This window comes from Tursiops truncatus, chromosome 4 (assembly GCF_011762595.2).
Source record: "Tursiops truncatus isolate mTurTru1 chromosome 4, mTurTru1.mat.Y, whole genome shotgun sequence".
Classification (NCBI taxonomy): Eukaryota; Metazoa; Chordata; class Mammalia; order Artiodactyla; family Delphinidae; genus Tursiops; species Tursiops truncatus.
The window spans coordinates 4,837,490-4,853,391 of NC_047037.1; the positions used below are offsets into that span (position 1 = coordinate 4,837,490).

General features: G+C 36.9%; 1 protein-coding gene and 1 pseudogene across 4 annotated transcripts in view; one reads left to right on the forward strand and one right to left on the reverse strand.

The window, feature by feature from the left end:
* Positions 1 to 15,902, forward strand: part of ZNF385D (zinc finger protein 385D) — a 962,333-nt gene that overhangs the window by 250,457 nt on the left and 695,974 nt on the right. The gene's annotated exons all lie outside the window — the stretch shown is intronic.
* The window catches only part of LOC101326510 (serine/arginine-rich splicing factor 11-like), a 92,361-nt pseudogene continuing 78,354 nt past the window's right edge, over positions 1,896 to 15,902 (reverse strand).

Consider the following 15,902-nt stretch of genomic DNA (forward strand, 5'->3'; position numbering starts at 1 on the left):
GTTACCAGACTAACTGGGTTAGTGGCCCGACGGAAGAAATGAAAAATATTTATCTTTTACTTAATACTCAATGCCTAATACTTGAAAGTATGTCTTCTATGGAAGGAATTCCTATTCATAACCTAGAGGAGAAGAAAAGTAAGCATGAATTCTTACTATTAACTGTTGACTTAAGAAAAAAAAATTTGCCTGTTCGTATTTCTGGGGGTATTTATTCCAAGCATCTAACACTTGATTTCTTTAAGTAAAATCTAGTACGACCGTAAGTCTTTCCTACTGAGGAATGTTTATGTAAATAAAGCAATAGAGGGATGTATGTATATATGTGTATATAATACACACACACAAACACAGATAACTAACAATTACTGTGTAGCTTTGAAATGTGTATAAGGCCCTGTTTGAACTTGTAGGGAAAGACGGAAATATGGCTATTCTATAAGGAAGATCTTCTTAAACTAAGACTTATTTTGCTGTTGCTACTTTCTTTCCAGTTCATTCTGATTGTTTGTGACATTATTTTATTTACCTTGCCTATTCAATAAGCTTCTTGAAAGAAGCAAATGAGGCAATATAGGTGAAAGGATTTCACCAATCTCTTTTTCATACAAAGATGTGAATTTTAATTAGTTGTTTTTTTTTTTTTCCCTCTGAAATGACTCTGAGTTATTTGAACATAAAGGGCTCCGAGCATTTAATAGGAATTTAATTCCATATTAAAACCTAGACTAAAAGTCAGGGAAATACACTGTGAGGATGTGTGAGATTTCTGGAATGTTTCTTACACATCAATTACCCATCACTGCAGTACTCCGCTCTGATACCATCAAAGCCAAAAGATGTAAGACTTAGGGACAGCAGGGGGAGGAGAAGTGGGGCAGGTGTGTTGTCTTTTATATGTGGCCTTAAAGAGGAGGAGAAAATGGGCAGTGGCCCCTGTGGGTAGGAAAGGAGCACAGACGGAGCCCCTAGAACTGGCCACAGAAAGGTGTACAAGAGTCTGAAGAACTCGCCTGCATCTGAGATGTGGGCCCCGGTGACTGAATTAACAGACACTTGTATTGGGGGGCCTCTCTGTTAGTGCTTCCAATCAGCATCACCTGCATACTTGGTAAAATCCAATTCTTGGGAGCATCTCCTGAGTTTCTTGATCCAGAAACGCTAACAGTAGGCCAAGGAATCTGTGTCTTAAAGAGTCCTTCAGGGGCTTCCCTGGTGGCTCAGTGGTTGAGAATCTGCCTGCCAATGCCGAGGACACGGGTTCGAGCCCTGGTCTGGGAGGATCCCACATGCCGCGGAGCAACTAGGCCCGTGCGCCACAACTACTGAGCCTGTGCGTCTGGAGCCTGTGCTCCGCAACAAGAGAGGCCGCGATAGTGAGAGGCCTGCACACCGCGATGAAGAGTGGCCCCCGCTCGCCGCAACTAGAGGAAGCCCTCCCACAGAAACGAAGATGCAACACAGCAAAAATAAATTAATTAATTAATAAACTCCTACCCCCAACATCTTCTTTAAAAAAAAAAAAAAAGAGTCCTTCAGGCGCTTCTGTTACAGGCTGAGTTTGAGAATCGCTGCCCTGTGTAATAAATACCATCTCAGAAGCAATAATTTTAAGATTAAATAATGTAGGCAATGTGTTTAGTGCACACAGGCAGTAGACCTTCAATAAAATAAGATGTAGCTCTTACTATGGTTAGTCTTGTTATACACTATAATCAGCTGGAAGAGAAGGTTGGGAAACTGTCACATACAGGCTTTTAGAATTTATGGTGACCTTAGAAAAATAGTTCAGGGACCCCCTGGCATTTTGACTTGCATACAACTCCCATGGGAACTGAGAAGGGCCTGAGGTTCAACACTGATACTCAGCTCTTAGGTAACGACGTTGCTGTTGGTCATACGATCACAGTGTGAATAGCAAGGATCTGGTCCATGGCCCCTTTTACTTCTGCTTGACATTCTTTGCAGCCCTCAAAGTCATCTGAAACAGAAGTAGGAGTATTCGTAGAAAAGGCAAAGGACAGAAGGTGGATGGCAAGTTGAGACTCTGGAGTTCACGTGCTCTGCTCCCTTGAATTGTAGCTTTTGTTCATCTGTTTTTAGGAAGCCATTCAACAGTTCTCAGAAAAGACAGTTTGGAAAGTAGCCATACATTACTAAAGTTTTCTGGTCATTTTCTATTAACTATATACCTTCAGAGGGAGACCAATAGTACTGCTGGACTAGATAAAATGAGACAAATGCATTAAGCAAGCCGTATATAACCTCCACCATGTAGATCTTACTTTGCAGAGTCACCTAGAAGAGTCCATGCTCTTGCTTTGCTTAGTAAACCTTTCACTTTAATTTTATTTGGAAAATTAAAGCAGCTTCTTTTTTGAAGCTAAATTTAGTTTTAATCGTTGACTCATACGCATAGATTCTTGGAGTGTAGCCACAAGGATGCTGCCACGGTAGATTTTTCAATAATTACATTATGTTGAATTGTGGTCAGCCCATCCTTCTGCAGTTTGGAGGGTTTTCCAAGAAAGGACTGAAAAGATGGTCTCCACTTTAAGGAAGGTTCTGTCCTTTAAGCAATGCAGTTAAGTTTAAACGTGTAGTATGATAGACTTGAAGTAACAGAACTTATAGAAGTGGAACCCATTTAAGCATAAGACTTTTCACTGCTTCTCATGCTACTCTTTTAGGGTTGGTGAATTTGTAGTTAATTGGATCTGATCTCTCCGTCATGCATGGCTGAAGAGAAATTTAAAAAGCACACATTTTAACTCATTAGAGCTTCCTTGAATTGTATGGTTTTATATTAAGGTTGTTACACAAATTTTACACAATTGGAATTCTATTCATGCACCTCTTAGTCTAAAGTGGTATTGAATCATAAGAGTAAGGTATAATCAAACTACATTTTTATAATAAGCAGTCCTAAAAACAATGATCACAGAAATGAAATATTTCCTCAGGGTCAGCCTCAGAAATGTTGTTTTTTAAAGCCCATTCCTCGGGTCAGCCTTCTTCTGTCTTGAAGCCACCATTGCCAGCAGCTTTGGACTTCCATTGTCCCAGCTTCTCACTCAGTAAAAGAGAATGTCTTTTCCTAGTTACTATAGCAAAAAGCCTCATTTATCACTGAATTCTATGGCAAATGCAAGACTAGAGAAAATGGGTAGTAGGTTCTAGAGTCAATCCTTACTTACTCTCTCACTGTGGAAGAAATACTTCCTGAGTGCAGTTACCTGGAAAATTATAATTATCAGGTCCCTCTAAGGTATTACAGAAATTTAAAGGATAATAAACATTAACTGAGCTCTTGTATGGGCCAAGACTAAAATCTCCTTTTCAAAAAATTTCTATGGGAAAATCACATAATCTTTGCAAACTCAAAAAGGGCTCTCTGGCCCATAATGGATTTTAAAAGTGCATCTAAGAACATCAGGTCGTAGCCTAGTTTTATATACCTTGTGGGCAGGATTTAGCTGATTTGGGGGTTTCAAAATAATTTGAACTTCTGCTAAGAAAATTAATTTTTGAACATGTAAACATTTTATTGCTTGCTGTCCTCTTATATGTTTAGATTTTAATATTTATCACTTAGAAGGATTTTTTTAGTTATATGAACACTCTGCTAGTAGGTAGCCTTGGTTTTAAATTTCAGATTATTCCGCAAAATAGAAAAATAATTTTATCAAGATATATCACATCCTGACCCCTTCAAAAATTCTATCCAAAACTCTTATTAAGAGTACTTGAATAACGAGTTTGTTTGCTATTAGTGTAAACATTACTCTCAATAACAGCCTTTTTTAGTTTCATCGTTGTCGATCTGAGTTTACCTTAGAATGGCGAACTTTTAAAAGACATGTATTATTTGAAAATAGTTAATTTCATTTTATGAGATATCCTAATAGTGACACTCTAGCATTTTAAAGAATAATCATATATTAAAAAGTTCTTTAAAGACGATAGGAAATATGGATTCCGAATAAAATTGCATTCCCTATGAGAGCAATAACTTTAAAGAAGTTTTCTTTTTATTCAAACACAAACACACACACACAGCATCTATCCTAAGTTAATTTTTTGGGAGGAGGCAGGGGGGACCATTATATAGTAGCCCTCTGCTACCTCAGTATACTCATTCTTGTTCTTATCAGTATGGAGCTGTATTATCAGAACTTTTAGTGGCAAATGTAAAAAAAAATCAAACTGAATTAACAAAAATTGACTTTATTGGCTCATTAATGAAAAGTCGTGGGTGGAGATCAGAGAGTGAACTATACCTGCCTTTAAGCAGAGCCATGTTTAATAGGGTGGCCTCTGTAGTCAGACTGTCCTGGTTCCACTACTTACTAACTCTATGATATTTTGCTCAAAATACTTAGTCCTTATTGAGCCTCAGTTTCCTCAACTGTGCAACATGTTTAAGGTTATCTTTTGCAGAGTGTTGTATGAATAGAATGAGATGTGGTACTTAGCATACAGTATTACCATACACTTTCCATTTCTGAATCCCTACTCCTCAGGTGAGCTTTCCTCTGTATTGACACCATTTTTACCAGGAGCTCTAGGCTTTCATTTCCCCAACTCTACGGTCAGCAAAAGAAGTATGTTTTTCCTAGTTACCACAGCAAAAGGTTCAGGATAACATTCATCAGACCAACTGGGTTATGGGGCAGTCCCTGTGGCCAGGAACCGTATGTCCTACTCTGAAAAGCCAAGTGTGGGTCACACGCCTAGCCTGAGAACTAGTCTTAGAGTGATAAAGGGTGGTTTTCCAAGAAAAATTGAAATCTTCTTACCAGAAGATAAGGAATTAGATTTGGGAAGGCAAGGGCAACAGCTATTTATTTTTAAAGTTCACTGATTTTAATACTTTGGCTACATACTTTTGTTTGTTTTAAGTTGTTTGGTGTCTTTCTAATTACAAACATTCATAGAATGGCAATAGGAATATTTAGTACTAAACCTTTATATGGTTTATAAGGTTAGAACTATAGCCCTAAATGCAATGTAAAATTCACTAACAACTAGCATGTAGCTTTTGGTTACCAAAACTTGTGTCTTATCTGAAGAGCTTACTCTATGATTTTTCTGTTTTATCTCCCATTAATAATGAAAACAAAACAGGCTCTTGAAAAAAACAAACCACTCCCGAAAAAAACCCACATCATAACAAAAAATCTTCACATAATATGCTTCACAATTTAGAAGAAATTCCAGACACATTGGCTGACATATCCATTCACTTTTTTTTATAAGATAATCGCTGAAGTGTATTATTTTGATTTGCTCTGCAATCTAGTGTTTTAATCATCTAAATTATTCTATGAAGGTTTTTTCAAAGATGCGCGGATTCTTAGCTTTACAGTCTCAGGAGAACCAGAATGTCAGAATCAACGTGATCTAAAAGTAATCATAAAAAATATCCTATGTAATGTGCTAATTCGTGTATTCAACAAACATTACAGGGAACTTCTTTTTTTGCCAGGCAAAAATCTTTGCCTTCCTGAGTTTCTATGTCAACAAGTAGAGACAGACAATAAAAATGGACCCCATAAAAAAGTAAATTACACTGTAATAATATAGTGCTAGAATAGCATAATATAGTATGGGGACTGTGTGGATTTTATTTTAGGTGCTCAACGTGATTTATTTCAGTCTCAAGCTTTAGGAAAAAGGGGAAAGACATACGAAAAGTGTTATTCTGTTCAACCCATTGTTGTAGCCTTTGGTTCACAAAAGTTAATGATATTAATGGAGGACACCTATGGAATGCTTGTACTTTTAGCTGGCGTAATGAAGTAATAGGAAATAAAATCATTCTAACTGAAACTATTTATTAACTACTATTGTATGTTTCTATTAAGTGAAACATTGTAGAAGTGTTACGTCAAGTCGTATAAGTAAAAATGAACCTTTCCTACTATTTTAGTAGAGCAGATGATTCCCCCCTCAGGCTAATTAATCTTTCCCTTGAATGCTCATGGGACTCCCTTTTTCACTGTGCTTGTTGCAGCCCACTGTTCCTTTGTTTTGGGTCACGTGCATGTGTCATGGTCATTAGTCCTGCAGGTCACTGTTCCATTCTCCCTTCACTGAATAGCCAGTCTCTTCAGGCATGGGCTTTTATCATTGCACCCTTTTGCTCTAAGATCTACAGTCACTCTCTCTGTTGTTTACTCCAGCTAACATGAGGGAAACCATGCTCTTACTGCTTTATGGGGAAGAAAGTTTCCTTTTCTCTGATCCCCAGCTACCTGGAGGTTTATCCCCCTCCAACTCCCATACTGACTTGGACTTAATGGCCAGTGTGGTCAGTGGGTAAGACACAGAGTTCCTTGTTGGGAAACCGCTCGTCTCCAAATTCTGTTTTTAGGCTCTCTAACCCTCTGGATCATTATTACCTTGTTGAAATGCAAAATGACTATATCTTTATTCTTATATACGTGTTCTTCAGGTCTGAGCTCTTATCTGCCAACTCCATCCACCCAATCAAGGCTAGTTTCTGAAACTCAAAACCCAGAAATTGTATTTATTTTTTTCTTTGGGTCCTATCGGGCTATCTCTTCCTGTAGACATAAATCTGGGGATGCTACATAGGAGGAGAGCTAAGGGTAGGAGGATATGCCCAGAAAAGAAGCCTAGAATAATGTTTCAAAACAGTATTCTGCCTTGTGTTTATGACCAGCACCCCAAACTAGGGACTGGGTTCCCTTTATAGGTGAAGAGACTGTCTAGTGAGAAGAGAGAGATGGGGTAGTTTAAAGAGCAGAGCTTTGAGGACAGGGGGACTTCCATTCAAATAAGGGTCTGCGTGCAAGCTGTGTAGGCTTGAGCATATTAATTTCTTAGTCACTCTATGTTCAACATTAGATTCACAAAATTATAGCATAGTTTATGATGGTTGTGAGGAGTAGAGAAAATATATAAAGAATGAAATGAAATATTTACTCAATTAAAATATGTCATAGTTGCTAGTATTTAAAGAACATTTTCTAGTAATAGCTCAGGACAGATATAGATAGATATAGATATATCACTGACACTGCATTTTTAGTTATGGTTATTTTATTAATAAGGAAGTATTTATATTTCTAAACATTTTACATTTTCTATCAAGCAGCCAATTCAAACAAAATTTCATGGACCAAAGTTCTAATAAAGTTAGAGATGATCATTAAGACTTTATTTAAACAAAACCAAATAGAATAACTATATTTTATTAATTTTCAAATTCTCTTCTTGTGCATATGAACTTCTCTCCTTTTTTACTTGAATTATATACATATAATAAAAACACAGATAGTAATTTGAGTACTGTTGATCTGTATGCAGTATTGGTGATATCAACTAATTAAGACACCTTAAATTCACTATCATATTCACTAAAAATATAAATGTTTGAAAGGAATTGTTGAAAAGTATAAATTGCTTTACGTTTGCCTATTTTTGAAATCCTGGTTCTATGGTTATTCTTTGTGAAATTACAGCTGCCCAATTTTAACCAAAAATTGAATTTCATATAATTGTTAAAGTCCACGCAGATATTTTTCATCAGATTTTCTCCCACAATTAAAAAAATTATGTAATGATGATCTTCCAAGCAATATTTTACTCTTCAATCAGTCCTTCTATGAAAAGCTAATGTTAGAAAAACAAAGAAGGATAAAATAACACTAAACATAACTGATACTATTTATTTTGAGCCCCTTTTAAAAAAGAAAAGTCTTTTGAAAATTTTCCTGGGAAACTGCTAATATTAAAAATGAAAAAATATTAATGAGTATGATATTATTTGTAGAGAAGTAAAGAGTTTAGTAGTTAAAATATCACATGAACTTAACGACAGAAAGTTTTACTGATCTGGAAGATAAACTCTTTTATTTTACTTTGTATTTATTGTTTTAACTTTAATGCATAATACTGTGACATGCATGATTTAATAGAATATGTCAAGTGAATCTCTCTCTCCATACATATTTCATTATCATTGTCACCATTCATGAACTGGGGGGAAACAAGTGACACTCAAAAGGGTGGACAGTGAAAAGGGAAAGGTGGTGCTTTTAATAGTGAGCGATTACCACTGCTATTCCCCAGGGAGTGAGGGCAGAGAGCTCCTTGGAACCCAGGGCAGGAGAAATCCTGTGAAGAAAGCTTTCTGTTTTTGGGGTGGCATGTGTGGGTATTTTTGTATTCTTACAAATATTTATTTTCAAGTTGGCTATAATTCTTTAAAAAAATTTTTTATATTGGATTATAGTTGATTTTCAATGTTGTGTTAGTTTCAGGTGTACAGCAGAGTGATTCATTTATACATATACATGTATCTATTCTTTTTCAAATTCTTTTCCCCTTTAGGTTATTACAGAATATCGAGCAGTGTTGCCTGTGCTATACAGTAGGTCCTTGTTGGTTATCTATTTTAAATATAGCAGTGTGTACATGTCAGTCCCAAACTCCCAATCTATCCCTATTCGCCACCCTTGCCCCGGTAATCATAAGTTCATTCTCTAAGTCTGTGAGTCTGTCTGTCTTGTAAATAAGTTCATTTGTATCATTATTTTTAGATTCCACATATAAATAATATCATATGATATTTGTCTTTCTCTTTCTGACTGACTTAGTACAGTAATCTCCAGGTCCATCCATGTTGCTACAAATGGCATTATTTCATTCTTTTTTATGGCTGAGTAATATTCTACTGTATATATGTACCACATCTTCTTTATCCATTCATCTGTCAATGGACACTTAGGTTGCTTCCATGTCTTGGCTATTGTAAATAGTACTGCTATGAACATTGGGTGCATATATCTTTTTGAATTAGAGTTTTCTCTGGTTATAAGCCCAAGAGTGGGATTGCTGGATCATATGGTAGCTCTGTTTTCAGTTCTTTAAGGAACCTCCATACTGTTCTCCATAGTGGCTGTATCAATTTACATTCCCACCAACAGTGTAGAAGGGTTCCTTTTTCTACACACCCTCTCCAGCATTTGTTGTTTGTAGATTTTCTCATGATGCCCATTCTGACCGGTTTGAGGTGATACCTCATTGTAGTTTTGATTTGCATTTCTCTGATAATTAGTGATGTTGAGCATCTTTTCATTTGCCTCTTGGCCATCTGCATGTCTTCTTTGGAGAAATGTCTATTTAGGTCTTCTTCTGCCCATTTTTTAATCTGATCCTTGCCTCCAGAAGGTGAACAGCAGGCCAGTAAACTATTACTAGTCTCACCAGAGAGGCGCTGGAGGGCTCAGATTCACCAGGCTGAGTTTTAAGCATTTTCTACTTTCCATGACAGTGCTCTCTTCTGTTGGTGCAAGTAATTGAGAATCAGTCTCCTTAATCTCATAAAGTTCAGCAAACTGAAAAAAGTGGATAGGATTCCTGCTTTGTCTTTAACCAAGATGTAAACCAATCAAGGTTGAGGACAGGTGAGTGGGGGATGAGTTCAAAGTATGTATTTTTAAATAATAAAATGATTTTTCGTGTCTTTTGGCTTTATTAGAGAGATGACTTCCAGAGAAAGAAAATATATTCTTTCAGATCTAGTTTTGCCAGTGGAATTTTTTAAATAAGGAATTAGGGCTTTGGGACTGTTCCTGTACTTCCTCATGAAGAACCGCTGACTCTTTACATTTGTATATAAAGCATCCAAAGAAATTTTAAATTTTTTGTGCAGTATTTTTAAAATTTCTTTAGGAGCTCTATAAACCTCTCTTGTTTCTTTAAATAATGAAATGTGTTGCTCTTTAAATATTTGGCTTCTAAATATGTTACAGTTATTCTTTTAATCTCTGAGTATTTTTTGTACTCTGAATTGATCAGCACTTGAATCCCAGTGGCCTTGTATAATTTGTATTTAAGTTCAGTGATTATATGAGCTTCAGTGTACATTATTTCATATAAACCAAGGGTCAGCCGCCCCAAAATATGAATGATTAAAGAAATAGAGTATTGCCCCGTTAGCCCTCAGAAAAAAATATAACCCAATCTAGCACAACCTTCTCTTGCCTTTGGCCTTCAAGAAAATAATGTGAGAAATGGCAATATCCTGAGGTTATATATTGACTTAAATTGCCTCCAAATTTATCGACTTTGTTTTATTTTTCCATTGGCATTTTAATTTTTTTGTTTTGAAATAATTTAAGACAATAAGATGTTGCAAAAATGTTGCAGAGAATTTTTATGCACCTTTAACACAACTTTTCCCAATGATAATATCTTATACAACCATAGTACTTTATCAAACCAGGGAATTAGCATTGGTATACTAGTATTAAACTACAGACTTATTCAGAGTATACCAGTTTTTACACACACTCTTTTTTTTTTGTTTTGCTTTATATAGTTCTGTGAAATTTTATTTCATGGATAGATTCATATAACCACCACCACAAGCCAGATACAGTTCTATCACCATAAAGAAACTCCCAACCTACCTATAACCCTAATTCCTACCTTCTTCCCCAACCACTGATCTATTCTCCATTACTTTAATTTTGTTATTTTGAAAATGTTATATCAATAGAATGATATAGTATATAAACTTATCATATTTTTAAAACTGAAGCATAGTTGATTTACAATGTTGTGCTAGTTTCAGGTATACAGCAAAATAATTCAGACCTTTTCAGATTTTTTTTTTATGCAGCATAAAGAATTTGAGATTGTGTGTTTCACTAACCAAGTTCTGTGTTTCAATAACCCCTTCTCTTTTATTGCTGAACAGTATTCCACTGTGTTGGTGCACTCCTGTTTGTTTATTCATTCACCAGTTGAAAGACATTTGACTGTTGCACACAAAGCTTCTAGGAATATTCATGTATAGGTTTTTGAATGGACATAAGTTTTCAGTTCTTCAGGGTAAATACTAAAGAGTGCAACTGCTTTTCTCAAATGGTTAAACATAAAGTTACCATATGATCCAGCAATTCCGCTCCTTGGTGCCTATCCAAGAGAAATGAGAACATATGTCCGCACAAAAACTTGCAAACTCATGTTCATGGAAGCACTATTCATAATAGAAAACAGTGGGAAAAACCCAAGAGTCCATCAGCTGATGAATAGTTAAATAAAATATGGTGTATCCATGTAATGGAATATTATTTGTCAATAAAAAGGAATGAAGTACTTCTTAAAAAAAAAGTGCAACTGCTGAGTTGTTTGGTAATACAGTTGACCCTTGAACAACACTGATTTGAACTGCAAGGGTCTGCTTATATGTCGATTTTTTTCAGTAAATATACAGTTGGCCCTCCATATCCATAGACGTGGACCCTGTGGACGTGGAGGGCCAACTGTAAGGGACTTGGGTATCCATGGAATTCTGCATCCATGGGGGTCACAGAACCAATCCCCTGCAGATACTGAGAGATGACCATATGCATTTAATTTTTGAATAAACTGCTACGTGGATTTCCAGAGTGGCTGTACCATCACACATTCCAACTAGCAACACAAGAGAAATCCAGTTTCTCAACATCCTCATCAGCACTTGATTTAACCTGTTAGTAATTTTTTACTTTTTCCATCCTAGTAGGAGCATAGAAGTATTTCAGTGTGACTTGTATTTGCATCTCCCAAATAACAAATGCTATTCAACGTCTTTTTGTGTGCTTGTCATTCATATATGCTCTTTGCTCAAATGTCTTTTCAAATCTTTTGCCCATTTACTAATTAGATTTTCCCATATCATTGATTTGAGAGCATTCATTATATTCTGAAAACAGATCCTTTATTGGCTATGTCATTTGGAAATATTTTCTCCCAATCTGTGATATATCTTTTCATTATCTTAACAATGTGTTTCACTGGGAAAAGGGTTTTAATTCCGATAACGTCCAGATTACAAGTATTTTTCTTTTATCCGGGATTGTGCTTTTGGTGCCATACCTAAGAACTCTTCACTAACCTTAGGTCACAAAAATTTTCTCCTATTTTTTTTTTTTCTATTAGTTTTGTAGTGTTATGTTTTGCATTAAGTTTTTTTTTTTTTTTTGTGGTACGCGGGCCTCTCACTGTTGTGGCCTCTCCCGTTGCGGAGCACAGGCTCCGGACGCGCAGGCTCAGCGGCCATGGCTCACGGGCCCAGCCGCACCGCGGCATGTGGGATCTTCCCAGACCGGGGCACGAACCCGTGTCCCCTGCATCGGCAGGCGGACTCTCAACCACTGCGCCACCAGGGAAGCCCTGCATTAAGTTTTGATCCATTTTCAGCTGATTTTTGTATAAGGTGTTAGACTGAGGTTGAGGATTATTATTGTTGTTATTATTTTGCCCATGATGTCCAATTGCTCCAACGCTCTTTGTTGAGCAGCTAACCTTTATTCACGTAATTGTTTTTGCACCTTTGTCAAATATCAGTTGGCTGTACTCTCGCGGGTCTACTTCTGAACTCTCTGGTTTGCACTCTTTGGATCTATGTGTATACCCTTTTGCCAGTACCACAGTGCCCCAATTACTGTAGCTCTATAGTAAGTCTTAGTATCACGTAATGTGGTGACTCAAATTTTATTATTTTTCAGAATAACTTTAGTGACGATAGCTCATGAGTTCCTTTTCCCTTTAAATGGTAGCGTCAGCTTATCTATATCCTATCTATATCTATATTGATAGGAATGCTTTAAACCTATGGATCAATTTGGAGAGATTCAACATGTTTACTATGTAGTGTCTTCCATTCCATTCCATTCCATGAAACTAATCTTTATGGTTTTGTAACCGAAAGTGTGGTCCGGCTGCTTGACACTCGAAAGCCAGTAAAGAGGCCAGGCTGGTGGAAAGGAGGTTTTGCTTTATTTTGGATGGCAGCAACTGGGTGGGGGAGGAGGGTGGATGCCTGTCCAAAGGCCGTCTCCCCCTCCCCTGACAATCAGGGTGTAAGAGCTTTTATAGACAGAGGGAGGGGGCTACATGCAGAAACAGCACAGTCAGCTCTGACAGTCATCTTGAAATTTGTCATGAAGTGGTCTGATCAGTGTCATCTTGATTGTTTTAAGTACAGTTAATCTTCAGTTCCAGGGTCGGTTTGTTTCCATTTCTTGAGGCCAGCTCTCAGAATTGTGGCAGCTTATGTCATGGCTACAGCACGGTCATCATGTAGTTAACTTCTTCCACCTGGTGGGGGTTTCAGTATCTATAGGACAGCTCACAGGATATGGCTCAGAATATTATCTGTAGCCCTTCAGGAGGAACTAAAATCCTTGACTTTGCTGAATGACTAAATTATTATTGTTTGGTCTCCTTTGACTGTTTTCCATTGTTTCTGCTTTTTCTCACTTCTCTGGTTATAAACTTATTCTTTGGCTAAAGTTTTTTCCAGGCAGAGGACATGGCGGGGAAGGACCATAGGGTCCTGCTCTGTTTTAGTTTCAGTGCACAAATTCTGTATCTGTTTCTTTAGATTTATACTTAATTATTATAATTTTTGGAACTATTACAGACTGCATTTAAATGTTCTGTTTTCAGTTTTTCTTGCTTGTATATAGAAACAAGATTGATATGTCTGTGTGTGTGTGTGTGTGTGTGTGTGTGTGTGTTTACTAAACTCTCATTAGTTCTAGGCGTCTTCTGTATATTACTTGCAAATTTCTATGTAGCTAATTATGTCATCTGCAGATAGGCAAGATTGCATTCTTCCTTTTGAATCTGTATTCCTTTTTGTTCTTCTTGCTTTATTGTTCTGGCCAAGACTCACCCTATGATATTGAATACGAATGGAAAGCATGACTATCCAAATATTTTCTTTCTCCTTAAGATTTTTAGTATGAATCCCTTATGATCAGGAAATAAACTTTGTATGATTTTTAATTATTTTCCATTTGTTGAGGTTTGTTTTATAGACCAAGATGGGGGCTCTCTTGATGCATGTTCCGTGTGCACTTAAAAAGAGAATGATCTCTGGTGCTGTTTGGTGATATGTTCTAGAACGGTCAGTTAGGTTTTGTGGGCTTCTGGTGTCGTTTAGATGTTCTTAATCTTCGCTAGCTTTCTGTGTAGTAGTTTTAGTGATTACTGAGAGAAAGGTTTTGAAGTCCTTAACAACATTTCTCCTTTCAATTCTGACATTTTGCTTCATGTATTTTGAAGCTCTATTGTCGGATGCATATCCGTCAAGCGTTGTTATATCTTCCTGATGAATTGACCTTTGGTGATCTTCTTTGTTCTGGATTCTACATTGTTTTATACTAATGTGGCACTCCAGCTTTCCTTGATCAATGTTTATATGCAATTTCTTTCCTATCCGTTTTCTTCTTTTTCCAGATTTAATGAGATGTAATTGACATATAATACTCTATTAGTGTAAGGTATACTGTATGATAATTTGGTACATGTATATATTGCAAAATGATTTTTACAGAAAGGGTAATTAACACTTCTTTCACCTCAAAGAATTATCTTTTTTTGTGGTGAGAACATTGAAGATCTACTGTCTTAGCAACTGTCATGTGTATATTGGTAACCATAGTCACCAAGCTGTACATTAGATCCTCAGAACTTATTCATCTTATAACTGGAAGCTTCTGCCCTTTAACCAACATTTCCCCATTTCTCCCATCCCCAACCCCTTACAACCATCACTCTCTCTCTATGTCTATGAGCCTGACTTGTTTACATTCCACATATAAGTGAGACCATAACACAGTATATGCCTTTCTCTGTCTGCCTTATTTCACTTAGCAGAATGCCTTCCCTGTCCACCCATGTTGTTACAAATGGCAGGATTTCCTTCTTTTTATGGCTGAATAATATTCCATTGTGTATAAATACCATTGAACCTTGAGCAACCCAGTAGTTACGAGTGCCGACCCTCCACATAGTCGAAAATCCACGATTTCTTGTAGATTTTATGTAGTTGCATCAATCTATTTTGATAATCTGTCTCTACTGGTTTGTTTAAACTGTTTACATTTAATGTAATTATTGTTACATTAGCATTTGTAAGTTTGTCATTTGATTATGTGTTTTCTGTTTGTTCTCTCGGATTTTTCTTTCTCTGTTTCCCCTTTCCTGCCTTCCTGTAGATTATTGAACATTCTATTCATTTTCTTGTATGGGTCACTCATGGGTCCGCTCAGAAGTTCATACACAGCTTAAAGAATCCCTTTCAGGCCCGTGTAATGCAAAAAAAAAAAAAAAAAAGAATCCCTTTCACCAGCAGTTACATCTCGCATAACCCTCCCTTTATTCTGTCGTTGGAAGGCGGAGAGGTGTTCTTTGCTCTCCTTTATTTTACTTCATGGCCATGGCGAGGATAGGCAACCACACTCCTCCCTACCGTCTGCAATTGCTGCGGGCAAATGCTGCCTCTGCAGTGTTAGCACAGGGTGCGGAGGGCAGAACGGATCTTGCCTTGAGTACTGAGGTCTCTAACCAGCCTGCCTTCTTTTCTCCTTCCGTCTTCTGACGGTTGCTCTATGTATATTGTCCAGGGTTTTTCGATGTACTTAGCAGGAGCGATAGGGTAGAATGTATGTTCTTTATCTTGCCTCAAACTAGAAATGCGATCTGTAGCAAACTTCTTTAGCATTCTTATTATTTTAATGTGGCCATTGTACTGTGCATAAAATAAAATCACAGCATTTTTGGATTGTTGTTTTGGAAAGCCTTCTTTTCTCTGTCTCTCTGCCCACACACGCATGTGCATATGCACACCCCACGTAGAGAGTCCGTGTTGAGTATTCTGCTCCACGGTCTGGCTGAATTGCTTTTTTAAAACCTTACAGTCTTCATGTTATTGAGTAGGATATTAAGGAAACTTTATTTGTGGGGATGAAGAAAAAGACATGTTGAAGATATGAAGTATGTCCCACAGCCAAAAAATATTTAAAAATATGAACATTCTTTTATCCCTGCCAGGAAAGGAACATCTGAGGTCTTTTTGTTTTAAAAAAAGA